The sequence below is a fragment of the Triturus cristatus genome, chromosome 4_1, assembly GCF_964204655.1.
Source record: "Triturus cristatus chromosome 4_1, aTriCri1.1, whole genome shotgun sequence".
Classification (NCBI taxonomy): Eukaryota; Metazoa; Chordata; class Amphibia; order Caudata; family Salamandridae; genus Triturus; species Triturus cristatus.
This window is the reverse complement of record NC_140585.1, coordinates 65,768,455-65,783,652: the sequence shown is the minus strand read 5'-3', so window position 1 is coordinate 65,783,652 and position 15,198 is coordinate 65,768,455. Positions and strand designations below refer to the sequence as shown.

Genomic DNA, 15,198 nt, shown 5'->3' with positions numbered 1-15,198 from the left:
ACTCATCACGGGGCCCAGCCCCACCGGCTTCCCCGGCCGGGTCAAGCCCCCATCTTGGACCCTGCACCACGCGGCCGCGTGGCCTCACCCCGACCCCAACCCCGGGCCTGGCCGGCCCCGACATCCCGGCACCACCATCCGCCCAGGAGGTGAGCGGACCACTTGGCAGGTCAATGGGAGAACGAGGTGTCAAAGGCTCTCCCCCGCCAGGTGCCGATCGCCCCCAGCTCCCCCAGGCACTGGCTCCACCCCCTGCTGGGTGTCTGGACACCTTCATCCCGGACCCTCCGACCTCCAAGTGCGAGGGTCCGGACATCAAAGGGGACCAGCCCTATAACTGGGGCAGCTCCGGAGCAGGAGAGCAGTTGTATCCTGGAGTCGAGAGACACCGAGTGAACTCAGCCTTGACGGTCTACTGGCGCTGCCGTAGCCCGCTCTTGTGACCCATCGTTCTGCCTGCTGGCGCTGCCGCGGCCTTCTGCAACCTCCGTCCTCACCGGGACCTGCTGGCGCTGCCGCGGACCGTTGTACCAACCATCTTCACCGGGACCTGCTGGCGCTGCCGCGGACCGTACATCGACCATCTTCCTGGGACCTGCTGGCGCTGCCGCGGCCCGTTGTAACAACCATCTTCACCGGGACCTGCTGGCGCTGCCGCGGACCGTACATCGACTGTCTTCCTGGGACCTGCTGGCGCTGCCGCGGCCCGTTGTCACGACCATCATCACCGGGACCTGCTGGCGCTGCCGCGGCCCGTACCACCTAACCACCAAGCTCGAGGATTGTGAGCTCATCATCTCATCCGAACTACCTGACTGGTAAACAGACTGTCCCGCTACCCCCTTTCCTACCTTGAGAGACTCGAATCGAGGGGACCCCTGAGTCCAGACCTCCTTGTACCATTCAACCGTACCTTAAGAAGTGCTTATAAAGAACACTGAACCTTATCCGTGTGTGGTATCTGTCTGTGGGGGGGGGGGAAGTCACTTGTCTGTACGATCGCTGGAGACGGTTCTCCCCGGAGACCTCTCCTCCTGACCCCGGCCGACCCTCCCGGTCCGTCTACCTTTTCTAACATTGGTGGCCAGCGGCGCGATCCGAACCAACGCGTAATCGTACAGAGAGTAACTCACCCCACGACAAAAACACGATGTCGACCAAAGATAGCAGCCCCACCGAGAAATTCCAAATGGAGAAATTAGAAGAATACAACCACCGCGAACTGAGACAATTTTGCATAGAACTTGGCATTGCAACCACCGGCCTAAGTACCAAGGATGATCTAAAGCGCGCCCTTGAGTCATGGGCAGAAACGGGGGTCGCAGGGCCCTCCGAACAAAGCAGCATCACACCAGACCAAAACAGCATCACACCAGAGGGGAACGCCACGGCTCCCGAAGAGCGGGGAACGGGCCTCTCACAAGAGGAGATCCAAGAAAGAGACAGAATCAGATTACACGAGTTGGAGATGGCACGACTCAAGATGGATGGGGAACTCAAGTTAGCTGAACAGAAACTCAACCTCGAGCACATGCGGCTCCGAGATGAACGAGAAGAGAAGCAGAGACAGAGAGAACTGGAGGAGAAGAAAATAACGCTCGAGCACGAGCGCCGACTAGCGGAGATAGAACTGCGAAAACAGAATAAGGAACTGGGGGTGCCTGAGCGACCACCCACCCCGGGGCCAATTGAGAAAAAAGTCCATATCCCCAAGGATGTTGTCCGCGAGTATGTCCGAGAAGACGACATACAGCAATGGTTTAAAGCCTATGAGATCGCCATGACCTCCCACCGGATCGACCGGAGTGATTGGGGAGCCGGACTTTGGGGGAGGTTTATCAACGAGGGTCGCGATGCCCTACTGCAGCTCCCAGATCACCAAATGTCGTCCTACGACCACATGAAGGCTGCCCTCCTCACCCGCTACGGCCTCACACCCGAGATGTACCGCCAGAGGTTCAGAGATTGCACCCGGATCCCAGGTACAACTTGGGTAGAATACGTGAACTATTTCAGCCGTGCCTTCGAGGGTTGGATCAAGGGGAGTCAGGTCACCACCTACGAACAACTCTTCAACCTTATGGTATGGGAGCACCTGTCAAACAACTGTTTCGTCGAGCTCAGGCAGCACCTCCTCGACAGTAAGCTGACTGACCCCCGGCAGCTCGCCGCCGAAGCTGACCGATGGGAAAGCACCCGAGTGGGCCGGAGGGGGCCACACGACCAGAACAGAAGCAGCCAAGGCCAGCACCGTCCTCGGGGAGGAGGAGGGGGCCAGGGTCGAGGGAGAGACGCCTTGCCAGCAACACCCGTGGCCAGCACCCCGCCTCCGGCCGGCCGGGGCAACCCCCCGTTGCGGCCCGGGTTCCGAGCCAACGTCACGTGCCACCGGTGCCAGCGACTAGGCCACTACGCCAATGACCCGAGCTGCCCGCTAAACCAAACACCCAAGCCCCGCCAGGTAGCGGCCGCCGCCCTGGGGGAAGAGCGATTATCGGAGGAACCCGAAGAGTATGAGCCGGCCCAGCAAGGGTGGGAACCGGCCGCCATGGTCCTGGCGTGCTTAGGGGGAAGAGACATGGTCCCGCGGGCTCCCCTACCCGCCAACACCAGGAAATACGGTCAATGGGTGACCATTAATGGGCAGAGGGCCGAGGCCCTGCGTGACACCGGCGCCAGTGTGACGGCCGTCCGCTGTCACCTGGTGAAGCCCGAGCAGATCCTGCCGAACCTTCTCTGCCCCGTCCGCTCGGCAGATAACTCTGAGAGTATGTGTAAAATGGCCTGCGTCCCATTCAAATGGGGAGGGGTCTCCGGCCTGCTGAAAGTGGCGGTCCGGGACGATGCCCCCGTGGACTGCCTCCTGGGGAATGATCTCGAGAGTTCCCCGTGGGCCACCGTCGAGAGAAGAGAGCACCTGGGGATGCTGGGCCTCCCGGACTGGGCCTGCATAACCACCCGGTCCATGGCCGCCCGTGCCGCCCCCCGATCAGAAAAACCCGAATGGCCAGCACCTCCGCCCCCGGTCGCCCCAGTAGAGGGCAACGGCGAGGCCGGCCTCCCGGACCCGACGACCGAAGAGGACGCGCAACCCCAGGACCTTCCGGATCTGGCTCAGTGGCGTCAAGAAGGGGGGCCCACCCAAGAACAGTTCCGCCAGGAACAAAAGACCTGTCCCTCCCTCGAGGGACTCCGCCAACAAGCCAGCGCCCAAAACGCAGGGGACGCCACCGGAACTCACTGGGTCTACTGGGATAACGACCTGCTCTACAGCGAGCAAAGAATCGCCGAGCTGGGGGCCGGTAGAGTTCTGGTGGTACCGCTACGCTTCAGAGACTTTCTGCTCAACTTAGCCCACGATGTCCCCCTGGCTGGACACCTGGGCCAGGACAAAACGTACAGTCGCCTAGTGACCCACTTTTTCTGGCCAAAAATGAGGAATGACGTCCTGAACCACTGCCGATCTTGCCCCACATGCCAAGCCAGCGGGAAGAGTGGTCGGAAGCTGAAAGCCCCTCTGCAACCCTTCCCTGTGGTCACCACCCCGTTCGAGAGGGTGGGGATAGACATTGTGGGGCCTCTGGACCCCCGCACGGCACAAGGACACAGGTTCATCTTAGTGCTAGTGGACCATGCCACCCGCTACCCCGAGGCGGTGCCCCTACGGACCGTGACAGCTCCGGTGGTTGGCCGGGCCCTAATGGGGATCTTCTCCCGGGTAGGCTTCCCCCGAGAAGGCGTCAGCGACCGAGGCACAAATTTCATATCCAAATACATGAAGTCCCTCTGGCAACAATGCGGGGTCACATACAGATTCACGACCCCCTATCACCCCCAAGGGAACGGACTAGTGGAGCGTTTTAATCGCACTCTCAAGGGGATGATTGGGGGATTAGAAGAGCCCCTCCGTCGCCAGTGGGATGTACTACTCCCGTGCCTCCTCTTCGCCTACCGGGAAGTTCCCCAGAAGTCCCTCGGGTTTAGCCCTTTCGAACTCCTGTACGGGCACCCTGTGCGAGGGCCCCTCAGCCTAGTCAAGGAAGGTTGGGAGCTGGCCCCTCTAACAACCCCTCCAGACGTCTTCAAATACATCCTGGCCCTACGAAACCAGACCCGGCGCTTCAGGGAGATGGCCAAGGCGAACCTCGAGGCCAGCCAGGAGGACATGAAGAGGTGGTATGATCACAACGCCTCCTCCGTTGAATTCGAGCCTGGTCAGCAGGTATGGGTGATGTCCCCCACCGAACCATGTGCCTTGCAAGATAAGTGGACGGGGCCTTTCAAAGTGGTCGAGCGCAAAAGCCCCGTCACTTACCTCATCGACATGGGAACCTCCCGGAACCCCCTTCGGGTCCTCCACACCAACCGACTCAAACCACACTTTGTGCGCTCAGAACTCAGCCTCCTGATGGCTACGGACAGTGGGGCAGAGGAAGACTCCGAACCCCTCCCGGATCTTCTGAAGACTCAGGAGAATGACGGCTCCGTGGACGGGGTCCGGCTCTCTGACGCCCTCACTTCGGAACAACGCCAGGAATGCCGGACCCTCCTGCTGCAGTTCGCTGCCCTGTTCTCCCTCACCCCCGGGGTCACCCCTTGGTGTTTGCACGACGTAGACACCGGGGACAGTCCCCCTGTCCGACACCGGGCCTACCGCGTACCAGATCGGGTACGGGCCTGCATACAAGAGGAAGTGGCCAAGATGCTCACGATCGGGGTCATCGAGCCCTCGGACAGTCCCTGGGCCAGTCCGGTTGTATTGGTTCCCAAAGCCGCTGCCCCCGGCACCGCACCTGAACTGAGATTCTGCGTCGACTACCGGGGCTTGAACGCTGTCACCCGGACCGACGCTCATCCGATCCCCCGAGCAGACGAGCTGATCGACCGGCTGGGGGCCGCCCGCTACCTCAGTATCTTCGACCTAACAGCGGGCTACTGGCAGATCGGCCTCACACCCAGGGCTCAGGAACGGTCAGCCTTCTCTACCCCCGATGGCCACTATCAATTCAAGGTCATGCCCTTTGGCATGAAGAATGCCCCCGCCACGTTTCAACGCCTTGTGAACCAGGTCTTGGCGGGGCTCGAAGAGTTCAGCGCTGCCTACCTGGACGATATCGCTGTATACAGCCGCCACTGGTCCGACCACCTCCGTCACCTCCAAGAGGTCCTACAGGCCCTCCAGCGGGCCGGCCTCACCATTAAGGCCGGCAAGTGCCAAATTGGCCAAGGGTCTGTGACCTACCTTGGGCACCAAGTGGGGAGCGGGCTGGTGGCCCCCCTACAACTTAAGATTGCGGCCATCCAGTCCTGGCAGCCCCCTGTCACCCAGACCGAGGTCCGAGCCTTCTTGGGGCTCACCGGCTACTACCGGCGGTTCGTGAAGGACTACGGCAGCATCGTGGGGCCCCTCACGGGTCTCACATCCAAAAACCAACCGAAGCGGATTAACTGGACTCCTGATTGTCAAGCGGCCTTCGAGAAGCTGAAGGCCGCCCTGTGCACCGCCCCTGTGCTCCAGGCCCCCGATTACAGTCGGGAATTTGTGGTGCAGACCGACGCCTCCGGCCACGGCATCGGGGCCGTCCTCTCTCAGTTGAACCCCGAAGGTCATGACCAGCCGGTGGCCTTCATCAGTCGACGTCTCCTGGCCCGAGAACAGCGTTGGAGCACCATCGAGAGGGAGGCATTTGCAGTAGTATGGGCTCTCAAAAAGCTCCGACCCTATCTCTTCGGTACCCACTTCCGGGTACAAACCGACCATCGACCCCTGCAATGGCTGATGCAGATGCGGGGGGAGAACCCAAAACTCTTGCGCTGGTCCATTTCCCTGCAGGGAATGGACTTCACCGTGGAGCACCGCCCAGGCCAAGACCACTCCAACGCGGATGGCCTGTCCCGCTTTTTCCGCCTCGACGAAGAGAGTCCCCAAGGAGATGGGTGACTCTCCCCGCCTTCAGCTGGGGGGGACGCATGTTGGACAGGCCACACAGGGGGCTTGCTCCCTCCCCGCACGACAGGGCCCGGGCTCCGGCCCACCCGGCATACCCCCGCGACAAGCACCTGTACCCCGTCTCCCGACGGATCTTCTGCCCTCGGACCACTACTCATCACGGGGCCCAGCCCCACCGGCTTCCCCGGCCGGGTCAAGCCCCCATCTTGGACCCTGCACCACGCGGCCGCGTGGCCTCACCCCGACCCCAACCCCGGGCCTGGCCGGCCCCGACATCCCGGCACCACCATCCGCCCAGGAGGTGAGCGGACCACTTGGCAGGTCAATGGGAGAACGAGGTGTCAAAGGCTCTCCCCCGCCAGGTGCCGATCGCCCCCAGCTCCCCCAGGCACTGGCTCCACCCCCTGCTGGGTGTCTGGACACCTTCATCCCGGACCCTCCGACCTCCAAGTGCGAGGGTCCGGACATCAAAGGGGACCAGCCCTATAACTGGGGCAGCTCCGGAGCAGGAGAGCAGTTGTATCCTGGAGTCGAGAGACACCGAGTGAACTCAGCCTTGACGGTCTACTGGCGCTGCCGTAGCCCGCTCTTGTGACCCATCGTTCTGCCTGCTGGCGCTGCCGCGGCCTTCTGCAACCTCCGTCCTCACCGGGACCTGCTGGCGCTGCCGCGGACCGTTGTACCAACCATCTTCACCGGGACCTGCTGGCGCTGCCGCGGACCGTACATCGACCATTTTCCTGGGACCTGCTGGCGCTGCCGCGGCCCGTTGTAACAACCATCTTCACCGGGACCTGCTGGCGCTGCCGCGGACCGTACATCGACCGTCTTCCTGGGACCTGCTGGCGCTGCCGCGGCCCGTTGTCACGACCATCATCACCGGGACCTGCTGGCGCTGCCGCGGCCCGTACCACCTAACCACCAAGCTCGAGGATTGTGAGCTCATCATCTCATCCGAACTACCTGACTGGTAAACAGACTGTCCCGCTACCCCCTTTCCTACCTTGAGAGACTCGAATCGAGGGGACCCCTGAGTCCAGACCTCCTTGTACCATTCAACCGTACCTTAAGAAGTGCTTATAAAGAACACTGAACCTTATCCGTGTGTGGTATCTGTCTGTGGGGGGGGGGGAAGTCACTTGTCTGTACGATCGCTGGAGACGGTTCTCCCCGGAGACCTCTCCTCCTGACCCCGGCCGACCCTCCCGGTCCGTCTACCTTTTCTAACAATGTCCCATCTCTGCCTCTTTCCAGAGCCTGTAACCACATAATGTCCCATCTCTGCCTCTTTCCACAGCCTACAACCACATTTCCCATCTCTGCCTCTTTCCACAGCCCGTAAATGTATAATGTGTCATCACTGCCTCTGTCCAGGCTTTTAACCACATAATGTCACATATCTACCTCTCTCCACAGCCCGTACACATATAATGTTCCATCTCTGCCTCTCTCCTAAATCTGTTACCACATAATGTCCAATAGCTGCACATCTCCACAGCTTGTGCACATATAATGTCTCATCTCTGCCCCTCTCCAGAGCCTGTAACCGCATAATGTCCCATCTCTGCCTCTTTCCAGATCCTGCAACCAAATAATGTCCCATCTCTGCTGTAGGAGAGTAGGGTCTGCTTTCTATGTTCACCCCCACTTTTTGCTTTTGCTTTACTGGTTTTCGACTTAGATGTGGCTGTGGGCCTGCTAATCAGACCCACAGCCCTGCTGTTCTCTCTCTAAATTGATACTATGTACTTTAGGTGCATAACCCATTTGGATAGGATCACCTTATTGGCCCCTGTACAGTGTACCTTAGGTACCCAGGGCATAGGTGTACCTTAGGCCTACCAGGGGCTGCAGCATGTATTATGCCACCCCTGGCCTGGCCTTCCATTATGACACAACTGGCTGATCCCTCAGCTGGGGCAAGGTCGTGTAATCACCCCATGCTTAGGTGTAGTATTCCTATACCTAACTTACATATAGACACATGTGTACCTATCAGCCACTCCTATGGCAGGCCTTAACAATCCTGGAGGCAGAGTGCTTGGTAACATGTGAGATGGTGCTCTAGCATGAGCTGAGCCTGTCTGCAGCTTTCGGAACCATGTCCTTATAGCTGTTCTATGATATAGCCTACCATATACTCTTAAAGTGCCTTATAATCTTAAACGGTTATGGTAACTATGGTTTGGCTTTATCAAAACATGTCGTGTAAGGTGCCTAACACTTTGGAATAATACCCCCATCCCATTTCTGGGGATGAGGATATTATCCCTCCCTTCTAGAGGGAGAAGACATGTTGTAACCTACTTACTCGGTTAAAGTTAACCAGAGCCCCAGCATCACAAAATGGATGCTGCTGCCACGACACAAGTCTGACCTCCTGCTGCTGGGAGTGATCCCGGCAAGGGAGGCTTGGACAATAGGTTTCCTGCCTTGGGAGGTGCGAGCACCACCCCAGACAGGCCTTAGTGTATTGGGGCAGGGAGGGATGAAAAGAATGAGACATGCCTGGGGCACACAAGGTGTCCCGTGCATAGTCCAGTTCAAACCGGTGCTGGGGCACTCCAGCCCCAGTGCTGGCGCGAAACTGGACAAAGGGAAGGGGGTGTAACCACCCCCCTCCCAGGTCCCACCCATAAGGCGTGACCTAGCAGGCAACCCAGCCCCCCAGATTAGTATAAGAGTGGTAGCTGGGCCCCAGGAGATTAGATTATCCTGAACCTGCAACTTGAACAGAAACTCTGGACCTTCGACATTCGACGAAAGAAGAAGACTGAAGAATCTCCCTTGTGGCCAAGGAGTGGCTACCCTGTGCAAACAGGCACCATCAAGAGACTACCCTTTGCTTTGCTGAAGTTCTACGAGGGACCGACTGCAGAGCCCGACCAGAGCCTTGACTTCCAGACTTCTCCGACCCTGATCCACATCCACAGCCGAGCTGATATCCGTGGAGGCGACGAGAGACGTGGGACCGGCTACCTGGGAAAAGTGGCGAGTATCTTCCAGCGCAGCTTCTGAGGCACCCTCGAAGTTGTGCACCGGGGATTGAGAAGCCCCAAGCACCATCTGCACCGAAGATCAGCCCCCCACACTCCACGAGTCCTGCGTGGGGCCCTTCTGCATTTTCCTGCTTGCCGCGCCTGTCCGGTTGCTTGCCCGTTGGCTAGTGGCCTCTGTGACGACGCACCCTGAAATCTTTACTGCTGGTTTGGCTCCTCCAGACTGGCTCCCGCTTCCTTGCAAAAGAGAAGCACCCCAGACCTTCCTGGTCTGCACCAGAAGCAAGTCCTCCGTTCTTCGTGGGTTCCGCTTGCCAAGGCTTGGTGAGTCCTAGTTCCACTTCGACGCCGCCAACAGCACGAGCCTTCGTGGGACAGCTCGCCTCCTGGTCCTGGTCGTCCTCGACGTCTCCTGGTCCCCGTGGCTGCAGCGACAAGCTTCACCTTCACCTGCAATCTTCACGACATCGCCTGGTTCCTTCCTGGTTCCACGTGGTCACTGGCTAGTGACCTTGACTCTGTCCCTTCTGCTTGCAGGTCTCCTCTCTTCTTGATCCCAGCCTTGGGATCCACCGGACACTCTTCACTGACTGCCTGTCAGCAACTTTCCTTCAGGCATCCATAGAAGTCCACGACGAAACCCGACGCAAGTTCACCCCTATGCACCCGCAGCCCGTGGGCTAGGTAACTTGGGTACTTCAGTGCTCACAAGGGTAGTGACTATCCTAGGGTCTAGTTTCCGAGTCTCGACTCTCTAGCCGCTTCAGAAGTGTCCTTAAACTGTTAATTTCTAACTGCTAGTAATTCTATCGACTTTTACGCATTACGCGTGAGTGTTTCCACTCTGCACCTGAATCCTGTGGGCCTCCCACTTCCTAACTGTTGCTAGTGTAGTGTAGCCCCAGCGATTCCCTAGGCCTAGGCCTATCCTATTTCCGTGACAGTGGTCCTTATACCACTTCTTTAGTATATGGTTTGCGTGGCCCCTAGGGCCTAACTGTATTACGTACCTGTGTGACTTAATGTATGCTTAAATAAGACTGTGTTGTACTTACCTCTAATCTCATAAAGAGTGCTGAGGGTTTGACTAGAATAAATACACTTTATTTTATATATATATCTGTTGTGGTGTCCTTTCATTTGGTATTCAAGGGATTATATATGGTATCACAGCTGGCTTCACATGCCATTCAGAGTTTAGCCTAAGACTGCTCTTGTCCATGCTACCACTAGGATAGCTGGTCTATAAGGTTGACTTTACAACCAATCACCATAAGGGTTGTTTGGACTGATATAAGGTGTACACTAGAACTAGTGACATCATACATCAGGCCAACTTCTCACATCTGCCTCTTTCCAGAGCCTGTAACCACATAATGTCCATCTCTGCCTCTCTCCAGAGTTTGTAACCACATAATGTCCCATCTCTGCCTCTCTCCAGAGTTTGTAATGTCATAAAGTCCCATCTCTGCCTCTCTCCACAGCCCCTACATGGATAATGTCCCATCTCTGCCTCTCTCTAGAGCCTGTAACCACATAATGTCCCATCTCTACCTCTCCATAGCCTATACATGTATAATGTCCCATCGCTGCCTCTCTCTAGAGCCTGTAACCACATAATGTCCCATCTCTGCCTCTCTCCACAGCCCGTACATGTATAATGTCCCATCTCTGCCTCTCTCCAGAGCCTGTAACCACATAATGTCTCATCTCTGCCTCTCTCCACAGCCTGTACATGTATAATGTCCCATCTCTGCCTCTCTCCACAGCCTGTACATGTATAATGTCTCATGTCTGCCACTCTCCAGAGCCTGTTACCACATTTTATGCCATCTCTGCCTCGCTCTACAGCTTGTACGCGTATTTTTTAAAAATAATCTGTTTTATTGATTTTAAAGACACGAAAAAAAATAAGTACAGTCGACAGTATGATATGACATATATATACTTTACATACAGAGTCAGTGTGACATATGTCGAGAAGTACATAATATGAAAGTCTGCTATACAAAGGGCCAGCTTTAGGGCAGTAAGACTGGTGCGGTCGCACTGGGCGCTGACCCATGGAGGGGGGTGGTAACCTCAGGGAGGGTGCTGTGTTTAGCAATATCTTATGATTGGAGAGACCAACATCGATGAAGCCGGCTCTAGGTATACAAATACAGTGTGAATACTAATGTGTATGGTAATTATTATCACAGTCATGTATGGAGCTGCTGGACTGTCCAACCAATGGTCTGAACTTAAGAACTGGGCAGAGGGGGTGGAGGAGGGGTGCCTTTTCCAAGGGAAGTTGTAGCGAGATTCATTTTAACAATAATATCCGTGGTGGGAGAAAGGTAAGAGCGGCACAGGCGGGAATCAGTTCAGGTTAAATAAGACAGGCTGTTTGGTGCCATAAATTCCATAACACAGTGAAACCTTCATGGAGCTGGGGGACTCATAATGATGGGTGTCCAGCCCAGGTACTCCCTATGGCGTCCCTGTTCACTTACAATATCCAAGAATCAACATGGATATTGCAAGGGCATATCTTCGCTTGCATATATGTCCTCACAGGAGATATAGCACAACCTGCCTTAGGACTATAAGGCCTGCTATAGGGGTGTCTTACCTGTATCCCATGGCGTGTCTGTGGGTATGGCATACAGAGATGTGTGGCATGTTGACTCTTCGGTTTCGTCAACACCAAGGCAAGCAGTCTGCAGTGGCAGTGTGCATGGCCTTGGTGAGGGGACCCTAGGGTGGCACAATTCATGCTGCTACCCTTGGGGACCCTCTTCAGTGCCAGTGATCAACAGCCTGTAACTTCCCCAGTTCAGACGTCAGAAGCTCCGGCTGTACCGACGGATCCTGGGTAGAGGGAGGGTGGCAGGCAGAAGCAACCTGAAAGCTCAGCTCGTTATGGGTTCGAGGTTTCAAGAGGACCTTGAGCGGAGCAGACCCAGGTTTCAGGCTCCAGCCACGCCCCCCGATTTCAGTAGCTTGCCCACCTATAGGTTAGGGTATTTAACACGGGTGTTGCAAGCAGACGATGACAGATGAGGCTTGTGGGAAGGCTGAGAAGCAGAGGGGGAGCTTTAGGAGAGAGGTTATTAGCTGAGGAGCATCGACATATGTGGCTTTCCGCAGAGCCTGTAACCCCATAATGTCTCATCGCTGCCTCTTTCCACAGCCTGTACACATATAAGATCCTATCTCTGCCTCGCTCCACAGCCCGTACACGTATAATGTCTCAGCTCTGCCTCTCTGCACAGTCTGTGCCCTGTCTCTGCTACTCAGCCTGTAACCCCTCACCTTTTAAAGCCCACTCACTGTTCTAAAGCCTGTAACCTCTCATCTTTTAAAACCCTCTTCCTTTGCTCCTCAGCCAGTCACCTTTTAAAACTCTCTCTCTAAGATCCTCAGGCTGTAACCCCCGCCTTCAAAAGCCCCCTCTTCACTCATGTGCCTGTAATCCCTCACCTTTAAAGGCCCTCTCTTTGCTCCTTAGCCTGTAACTCCTCACCTTTAAAGCCTTCTCTCTACTCCCCGGCCTATAACCCCTCACCTTTTAAACCCTCTCTCATTTAATGACCTCTCTATGCCCCAAAGCCTGAAACCCCTCACCTTTTAACGCCCTCTATATGCTCTCAGCCTGTAACCCCTCACCTTTTAATGCTCTCTCTCTGCTCCTCTGCCTGTAATCCCTCCCCTTTTAAAGCCCTCTCTCTGAGCCTCAGCCTGTAACCCCTCACCTTTAAACGCTCTCTCTGCGCCTCAGCCTATAACCCTTCACCTTTTAACCTCTCCCCTTTTAAAGCCCTCTCTCTGCTCCTCAGCTTGTAACCCCTTACCTTTTAATGCCCTCTCTCTGATTCTCAGCCTGTAACCCCTCACCTTTTAATGCCCTCTCTCTGATTCTCAGCCTGTAACCTCTCACCTTTAAAGCCCTCTCTCGGCTCCTCAGCCTGTAACCCCTCACCTTTTAATGCTCCCTCTCTGTTCTTCAGCCTGTAATCCCTCACCTTTTAATGCCCTCTCTCTGCTCCTCTGCCTGTAATCCCTCACCTTTTAATGCCCCCATCTGCTCCTCAGCCTGTAAACCCTCACCATTTAAAGCCCTCTCTCTGCTCCTCATCCTGTAACCCCTCTGTTTTCCTGTGCCTGTAACGTTGCAGCGTAAAGCCACGTAACCCACTAGAATTACTCCTGAGCCCACAACACTGATTATCCCTCGGCCTGCGGGTGTAAAGTATGCTGCCCCTCCCACGTACACAGCATCGACCCCCCCACCCCTCCGCCCTCCCCTCCCGGGCTCCTCCCCTCCCCTGACTTTCTATTCACAGAAAGAGGAAGAGGAAGTCGGCGGGCGCTCTCTGTGCTTTTGCTGCCCGCTGTCTCTTCTGGTCTCACTTCAGTTTTACTTCCCCCGGGGCGTGGTTCACGGACACGCCTCTCTCTGGTGACCTGACTGCACGAGAGATGTGACTGCTCCGAGGGTCTTCCCTGTCCTGAGAGCTGAACGTCTGCACTAGTGAGTGATGCTTAAATATTGGGGTACAGGTCTACGAGAGGGCGGGGTCTATTAAGCTGTGTGCCAGGGGGCGTGGCGAGGGGGTACATGGGGTGGGGCGAGGAGCTGAGTCTGTCGGCTCCTGTCTGCGTCCCACCAGCCCGGGCTTCCTTATATGTGTCTCAGCCTGGATGTATAATCTGAAGACTCCCGCCAGCATAACCTGCGAAATGTGCTTATTATATCACGTTCGGTTACCCATGATGTGTGCAGCCGGGGACCTTTAATGAGCTGTACTAGAGAGCTGCTGGTGGGCACTGGCAGAGGAATGAGAGCTGCTGGTGGGCACTGGCAGAGGCACGTGAGCTACTGGTGGGCACTGGCACTGGCAGAGGAATGAGAGCTGCTGGTGGGCACTGGCAGAGGAATGAGAGCTGCTGGTGGGCACTGGCAGAGGAATGACATTGACAGCTGCTGGTGGGCACTGGCCGAGGAATGGGAGCTGCTGGTAGACACTGGCCGAGGAATGAGAGCTGCATGTGGGCACTGGCAGAGGAATGAGAGCAGCTGGTGAGCACTGGCAGAGGAATGAGAGCTGGTGGTGGGCACTGGTAGAAGAATGCCAGCTGCTGGTGGGCACTGGCAGAGGAATGACAGCTGCTGGTGGGCACTGGCAGAGGAATGACAGCTGCTGGTGGGCACTGGCAGAGGAATGACATCTGCTGGTGGGCACTGGCAGAGGAATGAGAGCAGCTGGTGTGCACTGGCAGAGGAATGAGAGCTGCTGGTGGGCACTGGCAGAGGAATGAGAGCTGCTGGTAGGCACTGGCCGAGGAATGAGAGCTGCTGGTGGGCACTGGCCGAGGAATGAGAGCTGCTGGTGGGCACTGGCAGAGGGATGAGAGCTGCTGGTTGGCACTGGCAGAGGAATGACAGCTGCTGGTGGGCACTGGCAGAGGAATGAGAGCTGCTGGTAGGCACTGGCCGAGGAATGGGAGCTGATGGTAGACACTGGCCGAGGAATGAGAGCTGCAGGTGGGCACTGGCAGACGAATGAGAGCTGCTGGTGGGCACTGTCAAAGGAATGAGAGCTGCTGGTGGGCTCTGGAAGAGGAAGGAGAGCTGCTGGTGAGCACTGGCAGAGGAATGAGAGCTGCTGGTGGGCACTGGCAGAGGAATGAGAGCAGCTGGTGAGCACTGGCATAGGAATGACTGCTGATGGTGGGCACTGGCCGAGAAATGAGAGCTGCTGGTAGGCACTGGCCCGGGGAATGAGAGCTGCTGGTGGGCACTGGCAGAGGAACGAAAGCTGCTGGTGGGCACTGGCAGAGGAACGAAAGCTGCTGGTGGGCACTGGCAGAGGAATGAGAGCTGATGGTGGGCACTGGCATAGGAATGACAGCTGATGGTGGGCACTGGCCGAGAAATGAGAGCTGCTGGTAGGCACTGGCAGAGGAACGAGAGCTGCTTTGTGGGCACTGGCAGAGGAATGACAGCTGACGGTGGGCACCTGCCGAGGAATGAGAGCTGATGGTGGGCACTGGCAGAGGAATTATAGCAGCTGGTGGGCACTGGCAGAAGAATGAGAGCTGCTGGTGAGCACTGGCAGAGGAACAAGAGCTGCTGGTGAGCACTGGCAGAGGAGCGACAGCTGATGGTGGGCACTCGTAGAGGAATGAGAGCAGCTAGTGGGCACTGGCAGAGGAATGAGAGCTGCTGGTGAGCACTGGCAGAGGAGTAAGTGGGCCCCAGGG

At 56.8% G+C, this 15,198-nt stretch overlaps 1 protein-coding gene and 1 long non-coding RNA gene across 2 annotated transcripts in view; one reads left to right on the top strand and one right to left on the bottom strand.

Annotated features, from left to right (window-relative positions):
* The window catches only part of LOC146839538 (uncharacterized), a 1,010,507-nt gene that overhangs the window by 723,988 nt on the left and 271,321 nt on the right, over positions 1-15,198 (bottom strand). The window lies entirely within an intron of this gene.
* UNC93B1 (unc-93B1 regulator of TLR signaling) overlaps positions 13,276-15,198 on the top strand; it is a 260,649-nt gene continuing 258,726 nt past the window's right edge. The window contains exon 1 of the mRNA XM_085651595.1: positions 13,276-13,465. The gene's annotated coding sequence lies outside the window, so the exon portion shown is untranslated. The remainder of the gene's footprint in view (positions 13,466-15,198) is intronic.